The 14,853-nt window shown below is 37.0% G+C and overlaps 1 long non-coding RNA gene across 1 annotated transcript; it reads right to left on the reverse strand.

Moving 5' to 3' along the window:
* Positions 1-339: 339 nt before the first annotated feature.
* LOC114256230 (uncharacterized) lies at positions 340-1,005 on the reverse strand. Its single transcript, XR_003627116.2, has 2 exons — positions 745-1,005; positions 340-617 (listed from the first exon to the last, which is right to left on the reverse strand). It is a non-coding gene; the product is annotated as an uncharacterized LOC114256230 (long non-coding RNA).
* Positions 1,006-14,853: the final 13,848 nt, after the last annotated feature.

The following is a 14,853-nucleotide window of genomic DNA, read 5'->3' on the forward strand; positions in this document are numbered from 1 at the left end:
TAAATCATTAAGTTGGGAGAAAGAAGATTTTGTTTTCTTTCCTTCTTATATGAATCAAAATGAGCTATTAAAACCTTGAACTACGTATCTGAATTCTAACCTAAGCTAGATGACTATAGTCTTTTTGGGAATCGGAAAGGAGAATAAATGATTAAGTTGGGACAGAAAATATTGTGTTTTCTTTCCTCCTTGTATGAATCTAAACAGGCTGTTACTTATCGTCACACTAGAAGTCTTCTAAAACGAAAAAATAAGCATGATCGAGATTGAATTCTGAGTGAAAGAGAGATGGCACGGAAGTTCATGTCGGCAGAGAAGTTCAGCAGAACGCCAAGCATGTATCGCGTAAATCTTCGAACCAATACTATAGTTGATCGGTTTTGATCTAATCAAAGGTTATTTAAAGTTATATCATACAATTTAAATCGATTCTAACTAGGTTTTTTTTTTTTCATATCAACCATAAATTCAAGGTCGAACAGACAACGAAACAAAGGCTCATAGCGAAAGACTGTTCACTTGACAAGCCTAGCAAGGAAACCACTCACCCGTTGTCGATCAGACTACATCTACATATATATCATACTCTTCAATAATTCTATCACCCCATAACTCATCTGCAAAACAATAAAAAAAATTTAAAAAAATGGAAACATAACAAAATCAATCCAAGTCTTTTATGAATCTAAAAAAGCCTCAAAATAGCCCAACTCTTGAAAAACAAAGAAAACAAAGATAACGTACCTGAGAGACTCAGGTGAATCAGTGAGGTCTGTGCACTTTGCCATTGTCTAACTTCTAAGCCCATTTTTATAGACGATAAGATAAAAAGATCTACAATGGTTGAAACGTGTGAGTTTTGTACTTTTCTTTGGAACTGTGTGTATGCTACCTCTGGCACGTGCCAAAGAGCTTTGACTCACGGGTGCATGTGCATCCTTCCTTTCTTAACAACCTTCCCCAAGTAAACAAATGAGAGAGAGAGAGAGAGAGAGAGAGAGAGAGTAGATGAAATGAGGTTGAGTTGAAATAGAAGGCAAGGGGGGGTTTAAGAGGTGAGGTTAGATGTGCTCGTGGGGTTTGTGTGGAATGCTGATAGATAGTAAAATGGATGGATAGTTTCTGTAGCACCCACATGATCCCATTTTCCTATCTAACTTCTTTCCTTCACTATTAGCCCCTGCTAATACCTTTTAATTTTCAGCAAAAGTAATGGTATATATACAAAAGATAAATTAAAATAAAATAAAAAAAAAATTATTTTTATCATTTTCGGTTCTTTCGGTTCTTGAAAATGACAGTTCAAAGGCTTTCAATAAAAAATACAAAATGTGAAAATATTTATTATCTTAACAAGTATTTCCCATATCTCAAAATACTTTTTGTATTTTTATAAACATTTTAAAGATTTTTCAACAATATGCTTTTAACCTTTTCTATCATTTTCACTATATATTTGATGTGCTGCATATCTACTATCCGGCATTGTACTGGAAATACATGTTAGTGGTGGACCCATCATTAGAATAGTATTCACCTTGTTTGGTTTCTAATTTTTTAAAATACTTTTCAGGAAATTTTATTTTTATATTTTTTATATTTTTTATATTTTTACTGAATTTTTTTAATATTTTAAATAATTTTTTTTACTTTTTAGATACACCTAACACAAAATACACCTAAAAAGTAAAAAAAATTGTAAAAAAAATCTTTTAAAAATTCACTAAATACCAAAAATACAAAAAAAAAGAATTCAGTACATTTTTTGTATTTTTATGTATTTATTAATTTTTTAAAATAATTTTTCACAAATTTTTTATTTTTTACATACATCTAAGTAAGGTGTATCTAAAAAAGTAAAAAAAATGTTTAAAATTTAAAAAATATTCACTAAAAACAAAAAAACGCAAAAACCAAAAAAGTCAATTTTTAAAAAACTTAATCCAGAAAACTCAAACCAAACACAGTGATTATGTTGACAAATAAAATATTCCTTCTGTATCAAAATATTAACTTTATATTTTATTTTTTATTTTCTCAAAATATTAGTCTTTTTTAAAAAAATTAAAAACAAAATAATATAAATTTCATATTTTGTCATTTTTTTTTAAATTCATTTAATAATATAAAAAGTACAATTGTGACAATTGATATTTTTCAAAAAATGTATTATCAAAGGATAATTTTGAAAAATAATTTTTTTTAAATGCAATAATTATACTATTAAAAAAAATTTAATTATCCAAAATAGACTATTATTTCGGGACAGAGGGAGTACTTAACATAATATGTTTTTTTTTTTTTTTTGATCAGCAAAAAAAAGCTTTATTGATGAAAAAAGTAAAAAAAAAAATATTTAAAAATACATCAACAAAGCAGGGAATAGTATAGAGCATTATAGCTAATGTTAATAATTCCAACTAGGTTGGTACTGCAAAGGGAGCACTATCATGTGCAAATATTAAACCCAAATGTGCAAGCACTTAACATAATATGGTTATCGAAAAGTGTAGTATTATTTGATAAATAGATAAATTTCATACTAGATTTTCTTGTCACTAAGGCCTCATTTGGCAATAGGCTATTTTAGCCAATTAGTAAAAAAGTTACTAAATTAGTCAAAAAACCAACAATTCATACAAAAAAGTCAAAGATTCTCTTTTCTCTCTACTTTTTGCACATCTTTTCGTAATTAATCAAAAAGTCATCCCAAACATACAAGTTTTTTTTACTTACTTTTTTAGCCAAATAGCCAAAAAGTTACTAAATTAACCTGTTCCCAAACGAGGCCTAAATATTAAATATTGAGATCTATAATAAATACAAATGTGACGCGTATCATTATTGATAATAGATAAATTTCATAACAAAGTTTCTTACCCCTAAAAATTAAATAGTAAGATCTATAATAAATACAAATGTGACCCGTATCATTATTGATAAATAGATAAATTTCATACCAAATTTTCTTATCACTAAAGATTAAATAGTGAGATCTATAATAAATATAAATGTGACTAGTATCATTATTGATAAATAGATAAATTTCATACTAGATTTTCTTACAACTAAAAATTAAATAGTGAGATCTATAATAAATACAAATGTGATTGGTATCATTATTGATAAATAGATAAATTTCATACCTGATTTTCTTACCCTAAAAATTAAATAGTAAGATCTATAACAAATACAAATGTGACTAGTGTCATTATTGATAAATAAATAAATTTCATATTAGGTTTTCTTACCACTAAAAATTAAATAGTGAGATCTATAATAAATTCAAATGTGACTCATATCAATATTGATTAATAGATAAATTTCATACCAAATTTTCTTACCCCTAAAAATTAAATAGTGACATCTATAATAAATTCAAATGTGACTCATATCAATATTGATTAATAGATAAATTTCATACCACATTTTCTTACCACTAAAAATTAAATAGTCAAGTTTATAATAAATACAAACGTGACTCGTATCATTATTGATAAATAGATAAATTTCATACTAGATTTTCTTACCACTAAATATTAAATACTAAGATTTATAATAAATACAAATGTGACTCGTATCATTATCGATAAATAGATAAATTCATATCAGATTTTCTTACTTTTAAATATTAAATATTGAGATATATAATAAATACAAATATAACTTATACCATTGTGTCTAGTGTAAAAACAAAATTTGATTAAAAAATTAGTTTTGGTATAATATTATTTTTCTTTTTGACCATCTCCCTCCCAGAAGCACTAACCAACAACCATCCTTTTATAGCTTGTACAAATTTATAATCAAATCACACAACCAACACCAATTGGCTGTTGGGACTCATACTTCGCTCAGTGTCTTGGATTCGAATAGTCTGTTACTCTTTGTCACATTCTATATATTGTAACCATGTCTTTCTGCTTCAAAGAGAAGTCAACTAGTTTTGTTTTAAATAAAAACAAGTCAAAGAATTTGAGGTGGGAAAAAAGTTTTTTACATAAGGGACTAAGAATTAATTTTAAATAATGATCACATTATAATATATGAACAATTAAAAAGGTAGTATAGGTTAACTATTGTAGAGGGTCAGAAATTAGAGTTCAAATTAAGAATGGACCTAAGTGCGGAGGTTGTCCTTATTAGGCGACTAGGAATGACCATAGGAGCATCGACTAAAACCCAAGAGAAGTAGGTCAACAGTGGGCTGAAACAGCCGCCAAGGGTCCGAATAGACTCCATAAGGAGAAAATGTTTAAGTCAAGTTGCAAAGGAATTACTTGCAGCGGTCAAGTTGGTGAGGCACTTTGTCTCAACACGGCCATTCCAAGTATTGCTAGTGTTGTCGCCATCTGAAGTTGTTGAGAGAAACAGAAAACCGAAACAACTGAGTTGCAGAGGCAACAATTGTAGCGGTCAAGTTGCGGAGGTACTTTGTCAGCGTCTCCATCTCTAGTATGGATGGTACCGCCATTTGAGCTCGCCACGAGAAAAGGCTACCACAGCAATTATAATCGCCTCATCAACTACAACCATCGCAACTAACTTGCGAAGGGAAAACCTCACCAAGGTGATAGTAACCTTTGGGAAGAGCTTCCCTCTACAAATAGAAGCTAATACTTGGCACTGATAGTAGGCCCCAAAGCATTACTAACCTGATAGCAGGCCCTAAAGCTTACTGGTTAGAGCTCATAACAGGCCCATAGATACCAATATACCGCAGTGACCCCGGAAAGATGAGAGCAGTGCAACCTTAGTACAAGGGACTACCTTTCCATCCACCTAGGTCATAGACTTGCCTTGGTTGCAAAAACAGGACCAAAGAAGCCTCCTTGGACTTGGTACTAAGGCACAACATGGCTGATAGCAGGCTTGGCTGTGGCCTTCACCCTAGGAAGCTAGGGAGTTCGTGGTTAGGTGGCTAAGGGTAAATGCCTCGCTTAGGTGAACACGAAAACATGACTGATAATAGGCTATAAAGTCTTGAGAATGCGTGTCTTGGCTAAACTGAATTGAAAAAGCAATTGCAACAGCAAACATTACTGCCACAAGTGCACTTGTTGAGGTTTAGGCCGAGTAGGCAAGTTGCAGCGACAAACATTCCCTCTGCAAGTGCCCTCACTGAGGCATCCGTGCCAAGCAGATAGTACATAGTACATGCAGAGGGATGCGTGGCACCTACAGCCTAGTGGCTCAAGGTAGAATATTCCTTGTGATTCTTAGGGACACATGTCCTCACTTTATTTGGTCACTCGGTATCCTCTTGGTGCCAAGGAAAGCCTATAAATAGGACCCATTGCCCAAGGTCCAAGGGAGGATTTCTGGAAATTTAGAGGAGATGCTGTCCAGTTGTGCACTGCCATTCCTTTCTTCTTAAGTCACTTGCTTCACCCTCACCAAGTTGTTCGTCCTGCAATTGTCTTACAATTATTGGACCATTGACGTAGTTTTGCCTCTTTAGTTATTCTCTTAATCACTTCTCACATCAAACCTCCCTACGTTTCTGGAGGCTCCACTAGGAAGACTACTTTGTTGATGGTCCATACCCGCAATGGCTTTCATACTTCATTGAAAAAGATGGCAGATGATGAAGTTCAACAACACCCATGATAGTAAGGTTCTTCTAATGGTAGAGCAGCACACGCTGAAGATCATGACCACAATGTTAGTTGAGGTAGTCCAATCACTTTGATCGAGGCCATTATGGCTATCGCTTCCAGGCTATAGCTCCAATACAAGTGCCTCCGCCTGTAGCAGTCCCAAACCCAGTGTTTAACACATTTCCTGAGAATAGTGCTCTTATCCTGTTGCCTCCGGCAGTACCTCAAATGAACGGTACGGTTGCTCGTTCACTTACCCAGGAGCAAACTGGCCCTTACCAACCCACTCACTTCGTTATTATAGTCGATGTCCAGGCTATGCTTAAGCAAGAAGGTAGCAAGAAGTAACTGATATCTCTCCCAGGTCTGGATGTGAACCCCCCATATCCTCAAGAGATACTGGCCATGCCATTTCCAACTAGGTATACAATACCCAAGTTTGTTAAGTTTGATGGCAAACAAGGTAATACTAGAGAACACGTGGTAAGGTTCATTGAGACCCTCGGTGTCCATAGTAGTGACCACTCTCTGTGCTTTCGGGAGTTTTCCAAATCACTCACCGAAAGGGTTTACAACTGGTACGTGAACTTGGTCCCCAGCTCGATCAAGAGTTAGGAAGAGATGGTGAATAGGTTTCGCACAAAGTTCTTTCAAGTCCAAGAAAAAGTCACAACCCTCACACTTGGGTGAGATGTCCAAAATGAAGGTGAAGATATGTTGGACTATGTCAGACGGTTCTAGGATAAGGCCATTGGTTGTTATGAACCAGTGGCTGAGGTCTACTTAGTCAGCATATGTGTGGAGGGTGCCATATCCGACTAGAAAATGTTCTTGGTAAACCATAATCTGCCTACCTTTTCAGCCTTGATTGAAGCAGCTAGGAACCTTAGTACCACAGGCCCCTCACAATGATCTCGCAAAAGTCACCGCTACTATCGCAATAGCATAGTTGTTATGGTCACCGCCATATGAGGGAGCCGCTCGCAAGTAGAGGTGTCATCCTCTCAGAAGAGGTAGAGTTACAAGGATAGAAACCCATACCCTTGCAGCCTTGAGAATGTCAGCACGTTGATTAGAGAATGGGTAGTCGACGGTAAACTCACTCTACCGCCGGTTGATGTACCCCCAACCAAGAAGGACAAAGAAAGCTCGGATTATTGCATCTATTATGGAGCCACCAAACACCCCACTAGGAACTGTTGGACTTTGAAAAGTATCTTCAAGAAGAAAGTTGCTACAAATGAGTTGAAATTCAAAGATGAGGGTAACCGTGATGTAATAAATGACCTTTATCCTAACCACAAGGAGAAAGGAAAGAATGTACATATGATTGGGTATCATGGGCTTATGCACAATCAAGTGCACATATCATCCTATTATGATGAGTAAGAAGAAATTGCAGCAGACCAACTTCTTGATACAGTACCTGTAGAGGGAAAACTCGCAGAGGATACCCATGACCATGCCTTACAAAACTCTATTAAGTTTCGTACCTTCTTTGACTAGCTGGGGCTAAGCCAGGCCACTAGGTTGGAGGCAACAAAGGCCTTTATCAACATCTTTGAAGTGCATCATGCTAAAGTTATTGAGGCTAAGGAGTATGTGCCTCGGCACATCTAGGAAGACTATGAATTTATTACTTTTTCAGAAGCAGACAGAGCATATCCATTCCCCCATAACCGTCCTCTTTTCGTCATAGCTTACATCAATGACATAGAGTTCAAGTGTGCTTTCCTTGATGGCAGAGCATCCATAAATATCATCACTACCGACACCTTTGTAAAACTTGGTATTCTAGAGTCCAGGACAATTTGCCAACCTATTACTGTGACGGGCTTTGGTGGTGAGAAAAAATGTTACTAAGATGTTGTAGTGGACTTAGCAGTTGGCGAGATTCGCTCCGTAACTAACTTTCATGTGATTGAAACAGATACAAATTACCACATAATACTTGGTAGATCTTGGATGCACCGATATGAGGCTATCGTGTTGTGTTATCACCAATGTGTGAAGGTAAAACGGGGAAAAAGAATAGTGACCATAAATGCGTCTAAAAAATCATTTGGAGTAAAAGAGGCACACTATTCTGATGCAGTGTTCTTTACTGAACTGTCAACAGATGAAACCCTAAGGACAAGCAAAGTTGTAGGGATAAAATTGCCAAAGTGGGAAGACATTCGAGATATAGAGGTTACTCCAGCAAGTAGTGGGCAAAAGAGGAGCAGCAAATCCACAAGTCCCTCATCAAAGATTGTTAATGTGTGCGAGGGTAGCAAGACAGTTTACTACCTATGACAGCCTTGCGGGCCAGACCTCATCCATTAGGAAGATGGCCCTGAGATGAATAAATATGATGGCGATGAGTCTCAAGAAGGGTTATGTAGACCCGCCCCCGAGAACTCCTCGGGCTCTGCGTCTGCGAGGGCGCGAATTCCGTTTTGTTCTCTAGCTACTACAGTTCGGACTCAATGTCACGGTTCTGAATCTAATCTCACAAAGTGCAATGTGAGACTGATAAATCACCAAAGAGTCCAAATTTGGCAAATCGTTTTGAAAAACTGATATTTATAAAGAAGTGCTAAACATGGATTGCTTTTACTAGATACAGAGTCACCACCTAAATATTTTATTTTGGGGGAATTTAGGAAACCTTGAGTCGTGCCTAAGGCCACGTATCCGTCATCACCAAAATTGCCTCGGCTCGGGAACTTGGGTACGAGAGGGGAAGGTCATGCAATGAGCACCCGCACTCGCCTGATTAAAGATCGGCCTGTACTAAGCATGATATTTTGTTTTTGAAAACACATGTGTTCTTATTCCGGTTATTAACCTAGAATTACTATGTGATGCGCACAGCATACAAGTATAGACTAGATCGCCTAAGTTGAAACAAAACATTGCATGTTCGTTTGTGAAAATGATTTGAAGTTTGCTACTCGCAAGTAGGCTAAATCGGGGATTTGATGAATTGTTCCAATTCAAAAAATTCAACCTTCACCCACAGGCATTCAGGCAGTTATATCAAATAAGCAGTTAGCCTCATGGCAAGCATGCTTTCATGGCAACATTAGCACACATGCAGTATGCTAAAGCGTAAACACTCACAGTGTACTTCGAGCCAAAACAGAGAACTAGTTAGAAGTCATGCATGATCCTAATTCATGTTAAGATGGCTAATGTAACACATGCAAAAATGCCGCTAAAATAGGCTCGGCTATTCTAGAATGGCATATGAATGCGACAATTTGATACACGTATTCAACTTGGAATTTGAAATACAATGCAGTTAGTATGATGCTCCGAGCCCGGTGCATGCAAGATAGATGAATGAATGCACGCATGCAAGCATAAGGTATGCTAAACAAAATATGCCCTAAAACTAACCATCGTAAGTGGTTAAGTAAAAGGGAGAAAGAAAAGGGGATTGGAAGACATGCATCACACACACGTACACTTGTTACAACAATTGGCCCTCTCGACAGAGGGTTCGAATAAAAAGCTAACTAGCTCATGTAAGCTAATTAAACTAATTATTACAAGCCAACTAATTAACTAACAAGCTAATTAATTATTACAAAACAAATAAGCAGCTAAACGCATTAACTGCTTTTGGTACAGAACCAAAGCATAAACTAGCTACGCAAATTAGCTAAGTAAAACAATAAAGTAACGTCCTAAGAGGGAAAAGAATGCACGCATGCTCGGTCACCTCGTTCAGAAATCCGTCGCGATGCCCCAACTTGCCTCTGTTTGCAATTGTCCTCAGAACTTTGCACCAGGCTCCAGAAAGCTTCAACTCCACCATGGGAACCTGTGGGAGGGTGGCCGACCAGTTGTTGATGTGGGAGGCCACCTGCCAACCACTTTTCTTTGTTGAAAACTAGAAAAAGTGGTCAGCCAGCTAGTTTTTCTGGTTGGCCGACCAGTTGTTGCTACATTCCTCCACTTTGCTGCAACAGAGAGCAAAAAAGGGCATGGCAATGTATTTGCAAGATATGTGTGTACAACCACCCTCCCTATCATTTCATAAGCTCAAGGGAGTGCGGTTCTCGACCCTCGGGCCACCAATCATGCGTCTTGATGCATGATGGCCGAGAGGCGAAGTTGCACAATTCAATATGAAATGAATGCAAACATGAACACGTAAAGCCTAAAACTCTATCATGTATGATCAAGAGTGTTGGCGACCAAGAATTGAGGCACGTTTTATCACTTTAAGTACGAAACGTCCCTCGTTTCTCGTGTTTGGACTAACACCTATTCCAAACAAAATGCAACAAATAACATGGCATACACAATGCTAATGGCATGCAACTCAAGCATGCAAACATGCAATGCTAGGGACAAGTATGCAACAACATGCAATGCAACATGGCATACTCAATGCAATGAAGAGGATGACATACACAATGCTAAGAACATGTAAACAAACATGCTCGATGCGATGTAACATGGCATACACAATGCGAGGTAACATAAGCATGCAACAACATGACAATGTAAGCATGCAAGTAACATAAAAGCAAACATGCACAATGGACTTAAACCAAAATGGACAGACCTCAATCATGCCCAAATCAGTGGGCATAACACCAAAACAAAAGCATGAAATGCAAAACAAAGCATGCACATACATTGGCCCATCAACTAGGCCAAAGAGCACAACTCTCAAGAGTGCTCAAGAAGTGATAAACATGGGAGTGTGACAACACTAAAGGCTCTGAAATAGGGTATGAAATGAGGCTAAATCATTCAAACAACACAAGTATGGCATGCTATGGTCCTTAAGATATAAGGCTAGCGAAGAGCAACACAAAGGAGGCATGCAACACATGGCACAAATACATGAACCAACCATGGATAGAGCTTAGTTAGGTCTAAACAAAGGCCAAAACATGCTAAGATGGGGGCTCAAAGGCCTAGGCAAGATGGCATACATGCTAAGCCACAAACAAGGCAACAATGCACAACCCTTAGAGGCATTCAAAGCATGAAAGAAATGGGAACATGGTAGTCCTATATGCTCTGAAATGTCATGTTAAGTGATGCTAAATCATGTACACAACACAAATGAAGCATGCTATGGTACCCAAAGCTTGAAGCTAGCATAGGCATTTGTACTACAACTATGCAAACCATGAAGCATATGATCAAGGCAACCCAAAACAGTCATAGAACATGTCAAAATGATACTAAAACATGCATGGAAGGAAGCCAAAATAAGCTAGCATGAAGGGCATACGGCATGGAATATGCAAGGCAAATAAGGTGGATTACACTACACCTACTAAGACCAAGCATGAGATGGCTTCGCCAACAAAAATTAGAGTTATATCATGGCAAAATAACCACAAAAACAAATTGAAATGATAGCTCACAAGCTTAGGCATGAAGGCATACGCAATGGTTCATGTTAAGGCATAAAGGGAAACCCTTCAACGCATTGAATGAGTGAAAGATGCAAGTGCATGACCATGAAACATGGACTAAAATCTCATAACAAATGATGCCAAATCATTCAAATAGGGCAAGCAATGCATGCTAGTGGACTTGATACACAAAGCTAACAAGATAGAATGCATTATAGCTATACAAAGCATGGCATGCAAGACCAAAACAACACAAATCAGAGCTAAAGCATGTTAAAACATGGGCAAAATCTTCTCAAAATTAAGCCAAAATCATGCTAGAATGACATGTTAAAGCATGATACACATTAGGCTAAGTCACGGAATTACACTACATGTGTATGGAGCATGCAAGGGCCAACCAAACCAAACCTTAACAGAGGTATGACATGGCAAAACATCACCAAAAACCTACTGAAATGGAGTCGACATAAGCGAGAAAGACATGCTGCTTCATGAAGCAAACAAGACTTGTTTATGAGATTTACACTACAAGTGAGGTGATCAAGACAACCAAAAATAATGGCATGCAATCTCAAAATAACCCCAAATACATGCTAAGAACAAGCTAACCCAAGCTTAATAAACATGCTCAAACATGAGGCATATGAAGCAAGAATACAAAACACAAGGAGAGGGGATGACCCTCTCCTATTTGGGACCCCAAAACCACCTTTCTACCACTAAAAATCCTCTGGATTTCAGTGGTAGAAAGGTCATACAAAGGCTAGAACAAGAGCCAAAAGGGATGGCTCAAAACAAGGCCTAACAAGGCCCAAGAGGGGCTAGATCACCCCCAACACAAAAGTGACCTTAAACAAACATTTTAAGCGTACAAAAATAGAACTTTTTGTAGTTAAGAGTTAAGCTTAAATCACCATGAAAATAGGTCTAAATGCTTAGGAAAAACAAGGGGTTTTAAGGGTTAGAAGCTCACCCTTGATGAACACCTTCAAAGCTGCAACTCCATCAAGTTTTCCAAGCTCAAACCAATCCAAGAACACCAAAACCAGCTCCTAAGCACCTCAGCAACTAAAGGATGGTGTTTGAGTGTGTGTTTGTGTGCAATAGTATGATAAAACTATACTTTTAGGCACAAAACAAGAGCAAACAAGGAAGAATAAAAACAAGTGTGTATCTATAGCTCCAGCACAATTTTTCTGACCCCAAAGGAGGGAGGAGGAGGTTCTTTCTTATAGAGAACAAAGGTGTAAGCTTCTTGAGGAAGCTAAGGGTCCAAGGCCATCCCTCCATACACATGTATGGAGGATGATTCTGGTGCCTTCTAACTGTGCCAGCTGGCTAAAAATATCTCCAAAAAGGTGACAAAAAGCAGCTGACCACTTCAAGCGGTCGGCTGACCACCACATGTGGTCTCCCAAGAAGACAACTGGTCGGCCATGGTAGGAGAGAGTCTGAGCATGAAAACAATGCAGTGGTGTGGTGGCCGACCAGAAAAGATGGCCCAAAGGCCAAGGAGACCAGTTGGGCGACCAGAAAACTGGTTGGCGGGAGGAAAAGTGATCTCCAAGGGGAAGAACTGGTCTCCCACCCTTGTACCACCTTCCAAACAAGGAAAACAAGGTTTGTACCAAAAAAAAAACCCGAAAAGGATGCAAGATGAAAGTTCGGGAGGCAAAGCGCGTAGAGGGAAGCCTTGAAAACTAGTCTACCGGCACCAAAAGTGGTCTCCTAGACCACAGTGTCCCTCTAGGTAGAGGCAACAAGGTGTGGTTCAAAAACCACGCCAAACAGAAAACGTTAAGCGATCCCGAGTCAAGTTGCGCGGCCGAAGACTCCGAAAATCGGAAACTGGTCTCCAAACGCGAAAAGTGGTCTACGACCACTAAAAGGTGGTCTACAGACCACTCCCTCCCTCCAGGGAACAGAAACAAGGCTTGGTCCGCAAACCGAGCCAAAGCACAAACAGTTCAGAGGCCCGGAGGCAAGGCACCCAACCGAAACTCCGAAAACTCGAAATGAGCACAACGTGCACAATCACCGAGCGCTTAATCGATGACGTCTGAGTCTGAAGGTCGGTCAAAAATAGGGTATCTACAGGTTAGTCAAGATGCCTAAAAGAGCCCTAGAGTGCATACAAGATAGGCTCAAGCCGCAGTAAGAAGTACTTGCTGAGGTAAACCTCAATGACTTACTAGGATAGAGCAAGCTCGTGTTTATCAGTGGTATAATGGCTCCAACAGTTAAGACAGAATTGACAATTCTACTGAAGTGGTACAGTGACCTTTTTGCTTGGACATATGACGAGGTGCCTGTCCTTGATCCATCTTGTCACCCATCACCTTGACACTTTTCCTAACTCTAAGCTAATAAACCAGCATGCCCAAAAGTACCATCCTGATCTTGAGGCAAAGATTAAGGAAGAGGTAGAAAAGTTATAGACAGTCACGTTCATTGAGCCCATAGAGTACCCAACTTGGTTAGCGAATATTGTGCCTGTAAAGAAGAAGAACAACCAGATCAAGATCTATATAGATTTTCACGACTTGAATAAGGCCTATCCGAAAGATTTTGTACCACCTCACATGATCCCATCTTCCTATCTAACTTCTTCCCTTCGCTATTCCCCCTCCTTCACCCTAATACCTTTTAATTTTCAGCAAAATAAATCGTATAAATAAAAAAATATAAAAACATTTATTTTTCTCATTTTAGGTTCTTGAAATGACAATTCAAAGGCTGTCAATAAAGAATACAAAATGCCAATATATTTATTATCATAATAAGTATTTTACATATCTTAAAACATTTTTTTTTTTTTATATTTTTGTAATCATTTTAAACATTTTTCAACAATAACAATAGTACTAAGGCCTCGTTTGGGAACATGTTATTTTAATAATTTTTTAACTTTTTACAAAAAGATGTGCAAAAAAAATAGATAGAATGATGTGACAATTTATAGTGACTTTAATTTTTTTAACTAAAACTGAAAGTTGCCAAACTAGACTTTTTTTTTTTTTTTTTAATATTTTATTTTATCATTTCTACTATTTGATGTGCCTATCTAGTAACCGGCATTGTACTGGAAATACATGTTAGTGGTGAGACCCACCATTAGAGTAGTATTATGTTGACAAATATAATATTTTTTTCGTTCCAAAATATAGTCTCATATTTCATTTTTCATTATTTCAAAATATTAATTCCTTTTCAAAAATTAAAGATAAAGATAATATAAATTTCTCATTTCGTCCTTCTTGTAACTTCATTAACAATATAAAAAGTATAATTGTAACAATTGAAATTTCCCAAAAAATATATCATCAAAGGATAATTTTGAAAAATTAATTTTTTTAAAGCTTAATAATTGTACTACCAAAAAAATTAAATTCCCCTCCAACAATTATTATTTTGGGATAGAGGAAGTACTAATTATAATATGGTCATAGAAAGGTGTAGCATTACTGATAAATAGATAAATTTCATACTAGATTTTCTTACCACTAAATATTAAATATTGAGATCTATAATAAATACAAATGTGGCTTGTATCACTATTAATAATAGATAAATTTCATACCAAATTTTCTTAACCCTAAAAATTAAATAGTAAGATCTATAATAAATACAAATGTGACTCATATCATTATAGATGAATAGATAAATTTTATACCAGATTTTCTTATCACCAAAACTTAAGAGTAATGTTATATGCATCAATTAGTGTACCAACTAATGTATTAATTGATGATGTGGCATAATTTAAGAGGTTCTAGTATTTGTACTTTGTATAATGAGTGGGGTCAATAATAATGTCATAATATATGTTGGTACACTAGTTAGTATACTAATTGGTACTGTAGCTTGACTTTTTCACGCCC

Source organism: Camellia sinensis, chromosome 10 (assembly GCF_055761805.1).
Source record: "Camellia sinensis isolate YWXY chromosome 10, ASM5576180v1, whole genome shotgun sequence".
NCBI lineage: Eukaryota > Viridiplantae > Streptophyta > Magnoliopsida > Ericales > Theaceae > Camellia > Camellia sinensis.